The sequence below is a fragment of the Chinchilla lanigera genome, unplaced genomic scaffold, assembly GCF_000276665.1.
Source record: "Chinchilla lanigera isolate Chin_1 unplaced genomic scaffold, ChiLan1.0 scaffold00130, whole genome shotgun sequence".
Lineage (NCBI taxonomy): Eukaryota > Metazoa > Chordata > Mammalia > Rodentia > Chinchillidae > Chinchilla > Chinchilla lanigera.
Window position 1 is genome coordinate 960647 of NW_004955531.1, and position 11794 is coordinate 972440.

Consider the following 11794-nt stretch of genomic DNA (forward strand, 5'->3'; position numbering starts at 1 on the left):
ATATTGTAGTCTAGAGGAGTTAATGTTGGAGCTCAGCTATGAAAGATAAAGTTGGATTTGCTTAGGGTAAGAAAGGGAGGAAAGAGCATTGCAGGAAGATGAAACTGCCTGGGCAAAACCGTGAGGGTATGAAGTATCTTGTCACATTCGAGGATATTCTTTTTTTTTTTTTTGTACCTGGAATCGAACTCATGACCTTGTGCTTTCCAGGCAGGTGCTGTGCCACTGAGCTATATCCCTGGATATTCTGGGGATATTCTGAAATATTCAGAGTACTCTAAAATGGCCAGAGTCAAAGTTGTGAGGATAAGAGGAGAACAGAAGAGAGGCAAGATCAGAGAAGGATGAAGGGTTCTAATTCTTCTGTGCCAATCTAAGCATTATAAACATACACATAATTCTATGTGGAGTCTTTAAGAAGTGTTTCAGAAGGCAGTGACACAGTCATATTTATATTTTGTAAGCCTCAAGATCTCTGGAAGTAGCATGGAAAATGTTTTAGGTATAGAGGAGATTGGATAAAGGGCAAACAGAATACTGGGGGCAAAGAATGAGGGCGTGGGGATGTGGACTACTCCAAGTCTACAGCCAGGATTTGCCTGGACAAGATAACTTGTAGCAGTCTTATTCTTTCTTACCAGCATGGCCTAGGTCGAGAGGTAGTTTATAGCTACTGGTTAAGCCATCCTTGTTGTCCTGAAATCCATAACCGGAAGTTTATGGCATCCTCTAGAGTAATATCAGCTCTAAAGAAAGATAAACTCGAGGCTTTTATAGGTAAATGGACACAGCTACAGACCATACTCATAAGTGAGATAAATCAGACCTGCATGTGTAAACATCATATTGTCTCACTAGTGTAAGAACCTGAAAGAGTGAATAAAAAATAGGAGGTATGATAGATAATGGGAAATGAAAGGAAACTGCTCAAAAGTAAAGAACAACTGGGATGAGGGAAAAGAGAAAAGAAAGAAGGGGAAATTTATGTATATGTGTGTACACAGGATAGCTAACATAGTTGTGCCACTGACTTCTATTGTTTTATTGAAAGGAACAGTTAATGTTTAATTGTTTGATCAATGTTACATGTCCGTATTTGTTTACCCACGTAACCATTTGAAGATATCAATATGTAATACAACAACCACTGTTAATTTTCTATCACCTTGTCTGAAATTCAGTATTGCTTGTATTGTTTTTGTGTTATTTTGTAAGTGTATGTGTGTTTGTTATTATATTTTCATTCTTTTATCTTTAAAATAAAAAAATAAAGCAAAACTACATAAAAACCAAAACAAACAGAAAACTACACCAGGGTCCAAACTGTTATGAGTGTACTATGGTTTGAATATGTCTCCTTCAAAACTGAGGTCCTGAAACTTAACTGCTAATGTGAATAAGACATGGGCTTTTTGGAGGCGATTCTGTCATAACGTCTTGCCTCCTGTCCTAAAAGGGTTAAAGGTCCCTCTGAAACAACTTTCATGCAGCATTCACCTCTCATTTACCTTTCTCCCTTCTGTGATGAGATGACACCGTTCTTCCCTCTTGGAGGATAAAATAACAAGATATTAGCATGGGAACACACAGCAGCCCTCACTACAGAACCAAGTCAACCTTCCAATGCCTTGGTCTTGGACTTCCAGACTCCAAAATTGTGAGAAAACAAATTTCTATTCCTAAAAGTTACTCATTCTTAAGTGTTTTGGTACAGCCACACAAATGGACTAAGGTACAGAGATAATGACATTGAATTTGGAGAACTATTTTGTGCCCTGGCAGGAAAATGTTAATTTATTTTATTTCAAGCTTTTCCACAAGACATTAAGAATACTAGCTATCAGACAATAGTCTTAGGAAGAGAAGGTAGTGGAAATGGTAGTGGAAATCAAACCTTTGATTCTTTTTTTTTTTTTTTTTGGTTTTTCTCCGGTACCGGGAACTGAACTCACGACTTTGCACTTGCCAGGCAGGCGCTTTGCCACTGAGCTAAATCCCCAGCCCCTTAGGATATTTAATCTTGATGAGTCTTAACTTTCTAATCCAGAAAGAGCCTAGAAAATCATGATTTGAGACATCATTGAAATGACTGAGATGTAATATATATATATACATATATATATATAATATTGAGCTTGTTACCTTGTACATAACAGGTCTTCAGTCATCGATACATGTCTCTTATCTTTCTTCCTTTTCTTCCCATATCTGTAGCCCTATCTATCTGCTGCAAATGGTGTGATATGTGAACATCATACACACAAATATTAGATAAAAGCAACCTTATTCACCAGCAAATGTATAATGATGAATCTGAGTATTTCACATGCATTGTTTCAATTTTTAGAAGGATTCGTGATTCTTCAGATTTTCATGAGAAACAAGAATGTAAATCACATATTGCCTGAATAAAATCTCCCGTGATTACTTACACAAATGCTGCAGTACAAGCCAGAGAATCAGAATGTTGAGTTTTAAGCAGGAATAATTTTAAATGTGAAGGTTAAAACCTCAGGATAATATGCTGAAACAGTCACTTTATATTTTAATTTAGGAGTCATATTTAATCTTATTTTCCTTTATACATTTTTATAAATTTTTAAATTAGAAACTGGTTTTTCAAAGGTATATTAAAAATATTCAGCTCACTCTGCCCTTGATGTAACAAATCTGAAATGCTTCTGGCCATGCTGGTGGTCTCCAAGGTCTTCAGGACTAAAATTGACAGCTGAACTCTGCTCAAGGGAGCAATGAGGAGATTAATGCTACTTTGCATTTTTCTCATTCACAGCATTTCTATTAGACTGATAATAATTGACCCTTGTGTGGATCCTCCACTTGGGAATCACTACAGAATTAGTATCTCATAAAATGGCACCTGCTCAATTGTCCCTTCACAACAAGTGCGATACAAATTACCTAAATTCATAAATGTGATAGAAAATGCTGCCATAATGATGATAATGGATATCCTTAGGTCTGCAGTATTTTATCTGTTTCCCTATGAGGTTTTTACATCTTTCTTTCATTTCCTTAACTGAAAATATTTCAAAAGTTTGATGTAAAGGCACAAAATGAAGCCATTTGGTACTAAGTCAATCTTACCTCTTAGCCTACTCTACAGTGACTAGGCATTTTAATTAGTGCAAATCTCTTTTGTCCATGAGTAATTTTAATGAGTGTTTTTGGCTGTTCTGTTCTGTATGGCTTTAAACTTGAATATATTTATTCTAAGTTTTGCTTTCATCCCTTACTGCAATTTGGTTGATTTTCAAATGCGAACAGGAGTGTCTTGGGGCCATTTTGCTAACTCAATGAGTTTGGGTTGCTGAGGAAAAGCACTGTGCAGAGGGAGTTGTTTATGTTCAAAATATAATTAGTCACAAAGCAAATCCCAACCAACAGTGGTATCCCAGACTAGCTTTTTCACACGGGTACTTTCACTTTATAAATTTTCTTCTTCTTATAACAAGAGAGATGCAGTTCAAAAGACATGTGTGCCAAAAGACTTGGACAAGAACCTTCATTTGAGCCATATTTCTTAGAGCCCCACATTATAAAACACCCAACTTCCCATCACCAGTAGAATGGGTAAATACTCCCTGATATATGCACACAGTGGAATACTGGAGAGCAGTGAGAACAAATGTTAACCACTCACAATTGCAAAGGCAAATATCACAAGCAAAGTGATACGCTGATGTGTATGAAGCTTGGCTTAAAAAAGTACACATTGAGGATTATTTTTATTGCTACAAAATTTAAGAACAGGGAAATTGATAAATGCTGTTAGAAGTTCAAAGAGTGCTTATACCAGGAAGGAGGATCATGACACTGAAGGGTAAAGGTGAAATTTTTAGGTAATAGCTTGTATCTTTTTATGAATCTTGGTCATACAGATATGTGAACTTTATGAAAATTCACTGAGATATACAATTATGATTTGTGTGCTTCTCTACTTACATATGCATTTTCCATAGAATTGGCAGTTCAGAAGTTGCTTATCCTTTGGCTCAATTGTTTCTCAGTTGTATTGTGTGGAGAAAGCATAAGGAATTTCTGGCTGAGAATCATGAATGATGAATGTGTAAACAGTTTTGGCTTTACATTTTGGTACCAGAAAACTCATCAGTAAGAGCATAAAAGTGAGCTTAGTCATAAAAAGGAAAATACTACTGGCTCATTAAACCAACAATTATACACAAATTGCCAAGTTTATACTACCCAAAGTAGCTACCTCCTATTGTTCTATGGCACAAATAAGCATGTTAGGAAGGAATAATCTGTTGTCAGTTGAGCGGGACCTTGAAAATATTTCTTCAAAAAAGTGGTCTGCCATCTGGATGGGAGGTTATCACATCAACCTCCCTGGATGGGAGGTTATCACATTCTGTTAAGGAGAATGTATATGTGCTCATTCTCAACTGTATGAGCATCTACATGAACATGAGTCAATGAGGAAGAAGAAATATAAACATTCTAAACTTACCTAGCCAGAGTGTGAGGATCTCCAGCAAGTCCCAACATCAGAAACTTCTAGGTGATAGTCCTCATGAAAATGAGGCCTGAAGAGAATGCACATGTCACGCAGAGTAGTAATGCTAGCTGACCAAAAGATGGTCAGTTCCATATCAACTAAGATAATAATCAGCCAGTTCTTAGATAACCTGCTAGGGGTATTTTTATACAATGATTTTAAAATAAAACATTCTAAGTAATGCCTCTTGATTTTAGGATTGAATTTGGATTACATAATTCACTTTAAAGAATTGTACCTGCAACTGTAGTGAAGCAAAAAGAGACAGAGAGAAAAAAAATTCATGATCTTGGTTTTACCGAACAAGACGTGCTCAATTATTTACGCACATTTCCCCTTACAGAATCTTTTGATGAGGTAACGTTCTGAATAAAATACAGAGATCTGCAAGTAGCCATTTAATCAGAACCCACCCCTTTTGCTTATACTGAGTTGGCTTTCCTATTTTTCCTCCTGATGCACAAAAGGTCTTTGTAATGTCTGACAACTGTATCACTGTCCCTGGTTAACGCTACTCCCGCACACACCCAAGTGGTCAATCCGAGTGTTATTTATCAGTAAATTTCTTGTGTTGTGCCTAGAAATTTTAGTGTGTTAAGGAGAATGGATATGTGCTCATTCTCAGTTTGTTATCAAACTTTAAAATTTTCCCCTGATCATGTAATTAACAGAAAGCGACAGACCTTATGGAAAATACATCAGCAAGCAACACACTGTATCCTTTAAATACACAATTTACACAATGTTTACAGAGAATTGTAAAATAAAAAAGTCCCCGTGCCACTTTTTCTTAAATGAAACTGAGGCTACTGGTAATCACCCCAAAACAATGTGCAAATAATTTATACCGAACCTACTGAGCAGATGATATGGCCAGTGATCGAAGTCATTTCGCTTGTTGCAAAGTTCCAAGCTTCATTTTCTTAACACATTTAGAGAGCTGGGATTCCCCAATTTCTATCACATTTTTCCCACAAAGCCAACTTTTGAAAAATTGTTTAATTGTACAGTGTTTGACATCTGATGCGATCTTATTAAGTATTTAGTGAATGAAGCGATGAATAAATGATTCAGTGTGCAAACAAAGGATATGCAAGATGGATGGTTGGATGGATGAATTGATGGACTGAGAAAAATATGTATTTATGAACAATTTTATACTATCACCATGAACATGATTTTGCTATTCATAGCAATGAAAAAGCTTTCTTTTGGGAGTCTTCTGCAAATGTGTTTATCTCCCTTGCCACAAAGTCTTTTGATAAGAACAAAATTAAATGCTGCTACCTATATGATGGGTTTTTCTTTTCTTATTGGCATAAAACATAGTGATTAAATGTTCAACTTATGGAGAAGCATAGCTCTGATTTCCAATCTTAGCCACTGCTTAATAGTTGAATATCCTTGGATGCATTATGCAATTTCTCTAAGTCTGATAAACTGAAGATAATAATAGGTCCTATTTTATAAGACTTTTGTGAGCATTTACTCATGCATAGTAAAAAACTGCTCACAACAAATCTTGTAATATATATTTTCAATAAAAGTTAGTTATTATTTTGGCATAAGGCCTCCTCAATCTTCTCAATAGGTCAACTAATTAATTACAAACAATTCTACATTAACCTCAGCTTTAAGTACCATAGTATCACACAGTGTGGTGGATATTCAGTATATGACAAACACAGTGTGAGATTACATGCATATATGTATTGAATTTTTGACAAATAGCTTAAACTTTCTTATCTTCAGTTTTTCATCTGTAACAGGGTTATACTGTTATTCCAGCTTGTAAGGTTTGTGAAACTTACATTGCACACTGTAAGTAAAATCTTCAAATGACACCTGCCACACAGTAAATACTAAGAAAAAAGAATATTGCTTTCATTATTATATAAAGTTGTTTTTCATCCCCTTTCTTCTCAGGTTCTCTATGTCAGGCAATATTCAATTAAAATAAATTATACACAAAGAGCCCACAATTAAATGGAAGAAAATGGAAGCATAGAAGTATCACACACAGAATTGTGAATTTTATAGTGCAGGTATGCAGAGAGCTTATACAAGGGGCTCATAAGGAGCTTATTACCTTCACTGGAAGTGTAGATACTCTCAGTATCAAAATTCCTAGAGATGAACTTGTTTTTTGTTTTTTTTTTTGTTTTTTTGTTTTTGGTCTTTTTGAGACAGGGTCTCTCAAGTTGGCCTTGAGCTCACTTTGTAGCCCAGGCTGGTCTCGAGCTCGCAATGATCCTCCTGCCTCAGCCTCCCGAGTGCTGGGATTACAGGTGTGCGCCACCATGCCCGGCAAGAGATGAACTTGTTTAAGTGATTCCTGTCTTAGTTACTTTCCTCTTGCTAGGACAAAATGCTTGACACTCACATCAAATTCAATGGTTAGGTTCAATGTTGACTCTATGAGGATATTTGATTTGGTTTTCATCCAATTCTGCTTGTGACCAGTATCATGGAAAGAATTGCGTTTATGAACTGAGGTTCCACTCTATGTGTGTAATATAAGATCCAGTTATGTTTTTATTTTAAAGACCTTTGCATCCACTCTGCAATGTTGGTTTACGTGGAATTTTAAAATTTGAATTACCAAGTAATATGACAGATAGGAAGATATAAAGGCATAGATTCTTATTAACTAAAGACAAAGTTACCTAGTAAATAGATTACAGGGGCTACAGACACACCTCAGTGATAGTTGCGTGATAACTCCAGCATACCCAAGGGCCTGGATTCAATCCCTAGCACCACATGAAAAGAAACAAAAAATAAGATCCAGTAATGAATATTATAAGCAAATAAAGAGAGAAAATAGCTTGCAGAAAGAAAGAAGGAATCATGACTGAGAGGGAATGCAATAATCTGAGAAGGATAAACTAGGCAGTTTTCAAACCATAAACTAATACCTTTTAAACTTTTAGAGTTCACAGACTGTTTTGAGAATCTGATGAAATTAAGACACTTTTGATAGAAATTTGGGCAAAGTTTCACACACACAAACACACACATAATTATAATTCACATTTTTATTGAAATCTACTCATGAACTTTTAGTTAAGAAATATTGCTCCACTCTCCCAAATGTACTGAAAGGTTAAGGAAATTGGACGTCTTCTGAAAAAAATCAATTGTGCCAAGATTGTACCCAGTAAAATGCTCTGCTGCCTCTTGAGTGGTGAAAGGAGATGAAAAAGGACATGTGAACAGTGTCTATAATCTCCCGAGCCACATTCTCTGTCATCCTGTAGACTGCAGACAGATAGGAATAATTACTTGTGAGGTCCCCAAACTCTTGAAAATATATACCTTCAGTTATCTGAAACACTTTTCTTTGCAGAAAATGGGTGATCTTGCTGCATAGGTCTAGAATTCATTAGAACAACCTTGAACACAGAAATCAAACACACTATAGCTCACTTCAAAAACAGTCTTTTGAGGGAAAGTGTACCTGGTATTTGGAATTCATTTTCTGGCTGCTAACATTTTTTAATTCATAAAACCAAACATGTTTGAAAGGTACTGCGTATAAGATAGCTAAACTGTTCTGTGAGGATTGTGGAGAAGGGTATGACACATTAGAGTCCTATTCGTCTTATAAAAATCAGGATTTCTTTCTCATTTCTAGACTTAACTCAGTGAAATTTTCCTGGTTGATAAATGTGAAGGGTTGTATCACTGATTTAGGAGGAGTACTCTCTTCCCTCCATGTACTAACCACGCCCGACCCTGCTTACCTTCCGAGATCAGACGAGATTGGACGCGGTCAGGGTGGTATGACTGTAGACAGGAGGAGTACTATCAAACTGTTAGTTAAAAAGGATTTTATAGTTGACGTTTTGTCTCTAGATAACCAAGTGCATCTTCTAAAATGTCATATCTAATTGCCTTAGATTTTGCTTTTGTTTCTCTTGCTGCTTCACAAACATTTTTGCAGTTCTAAGAAAAAGTCAATTATAATAGGCCTCTAATGTTTTCTCGTTTTACTTTTGCTTGAAAAGGTTGATCATTTCAGATTTCAGAAAGCATTGATCTTCAAACTTTACCATAGTTATTTGTATTGAAAAGAAAGTAAATGCAAAGCAATTCCAGGAACCATAAAATACTCTTGCCATAGGAATGTCTTATAAAGACACGGTGACCCAACATACACATACAGTATATATGAATGATAACAATTACCAGGAATGCTTAGTTTTAGTGCATAATATTTTCATTGTAAAATCCAACCACACTGTGATCATCCTTTAACCTCAATGCTCTCATTAGATTGAACAATAGATGATGTGTAATAAGATATTGACTTTCATTAGTGAGTAAATGGAGTAAAACTACTGACTATCGTTAGATAAAACCCAAGAAAATAAAAGTAGTCATATTTCATTCTTTAAAAATTATGCAGGGGCTGAGGATTTAGCTCAGCAACACAGCGCCTGCCCAGCAAGTGCAAGATTGTGAGTTCAATTCCCGGTACCGGAAAAAAAAAAAAGAAAAAGAAAAATTATCCAGTCTTTAATATAAGGAAATTTGCAGTAAATGCTCAGTCAGAGAAGTTAGGGCTTTTGCTAGTCTTTGGTACACTCTGATCCAAAAGAAAGAAAGTACTCAGTACAATGTTTGTACCTTTTGGACCCTGATCACTAAATTGATAATACAGGAAGTCATTTCATCTTATTTTCTCTGAGATAAACTGCCAAATCACAATATTTTTCTCTCCAGTTAAAAAAATAGAAGGACTTTTTGTACTGACTATAGTTTGTTTTTGTTCTATTATAAGCTGCGTTTTGCTGCTATTTGTGCATTATTAGTACATTATGGGTACTGTTATATAGTTGCTATGTGTGAACACATTTTCAGCAAGGAAGAACTCATGGATAGCAACCTGACAATGAAGCTCTATTACAGTGCCATCTTTGTAAATATCTGCAGTATAGAAGAAGCAATAGCAGTTATGTGTTGAAAGGCATTAGTGTAAGCCTCATTATGTCATGTATTATATAAATACATACATATATATATATATATATATAGTGAAATTATAAGACCTTTTTTGTAATGGATTTGAGGTATAGGTTTAAAATATATTAAGAAGGAGTATTTATTTAGTGCAGTAACTTCTGAACATTTTTAAAATGCTGTTTGACTCAACCCTTGTATTAATGACAGGTGAATATTAATTTCATTATTAAATGTTTTATGACAATGAATAACTTGTTAATATGTCATAATTCTGTATCTCTATGAATTTTCCAAAACTGAGCACACCTGTGAAACCAGCAGCCAAAGCAAAACTCAGAATATCATCAACACTACAGAAGCCTCTCCCTCTTCCCTTCTGTCACACACATTTCTCCTCCAAGGAAACTAATACCCTGACTTTTAATAGTACATATTCACTTTTCCCTCTCTGCATTTTTCAGAAATAAAACTATACAACATGTATTCTTCTGTGTCAGTCTTCTTTCCCTCTGCAACAGGGCTAAGGGATTCATTCATAATGTTGAATGTAGTTGGAGCTAGTTCTGATTGCTCTACAGTTTTTCACTTTGTGAATATGCCATGATGTATTTACACATTCTATGTCAATAGCCATTTAGGTAGTTTCCACTTTGGAACTATTATAAATAGTTCTGCTGTGAAGTTTCTAGTATGTTTGTTTTGATGAAAATATATGTATGACTTTCTGTTGGGCATATGCCTAGAGTGAAAATTATGGTTTATGGAAAATGCAGTAACCCAGTGGTTACTTAAAAAAAACTGAGGCTTAAGGAAATTATGCAACTAGCATAAGATCACACAACTAAGTGATAGAAACAAATTTGCAGTGTAAGTCTAATTACAAAATTCACTACTCAACATATTTTAGACTCTAACAATAGAAGAAATATAACAGGCACTAAGCATTTTACTATTGCAGTGTGTTGCTCCCTACATGGCACTTTCTAAAGCTTAGTCCAGTTTTTGCCTGTTGTTTATAAATGTAGCAAGTAATGAATCAGTATGACAATTAGTCAATAAAAGAGACATAGAAAAATGGGTGGGTAGTGTTTAACTTTTAGGATAAATACTTAATATAACTCCATTTACACTAAAAATAAGGAATTTCTGTAGAGATAGGTTTTGTAAGATATTTCCAACTACATGTCTATGACAATGTATTTGTGTACATGTACATGTATTTTTAAAGTAATATATCCCAACTACCACATTAACCTCTAAGTCGTATATACTGGAGTAACTAAAGTAACTGTTCCTTTTTATCTACATGTGTAAAGCTATTATATTGGCTGACTGATTACAACATTAATGTGACAAGTGAGTCTATTTATTTAAAAGACTTTCAACAAAATATTTGCTATGTATTTATATGACAATCATTGCATTAAACATGCACATATTCAAAGTCCTGTAATTTGATTCCATCAATGACTTCACTAAAGTGAGGAACTTGTGGATGTCACTACACTAAATCAATGAAAGATAGAATAAGGAAAAGTATGTTCCTCCTCTAAACAAGTTGAAATGAATATGAATGATCCAAAATCAGAGTGATTAAGTGTAATGTTGTGAAATGGTGAGTTATAGACTCAAACAAGATTGGGCTAATCGAAAGAAAGGTAAGAAGAGAGGAGTATTGCTCAATGAATTGTCAGAGCAAGCTTTCTGAATAGTTTAGCATATGCCCAGTTTTCAGTTGCAAAGATATTGGAGACCTTTTCCACGGTGCCAGTTATTAGGCAACCCTGCAGTTACTTCCTGGTCTTCTGCCTGGAGTTATGGCACATGTTGAGAAGAAAGAGCAAGAGATAAAACAGAGGTGCGGGCAGGGATCGGGGGTGACCAGTTCTTGGGGAACCAAAGACCACAAGGCACCCAGAACCTGGGTATTTATTGATCACACGTGTGTCAAGGACAACAGGTGAAGGGCAGTGGGTGTTTCTGGGAATGGTAATGGCAAGTACATTGGGTTGGGAAGATCAAAACATGCTTGCAAGGATAAGGACAAGGACAAGACAGGGGGACAATAAGAAAACTAGTTTCCCCAGATGCCCATTGTCCCCAGCAGGTCTTGCCCTGTGAGTGGCACAGCAGTCGCCAGCCTTAGGGTTTCCAGCTATGACCAGTAAAGGGTGGGGAGTTTCGGATTTCCAATCTAGCTCAATCGTAGGACAGGAACAAGTGTGGATGTCCCCTAGACTTAATGTAGAGCTCATGCTCCCCTGCAAAAAGGAGTCATGGGTGATCACT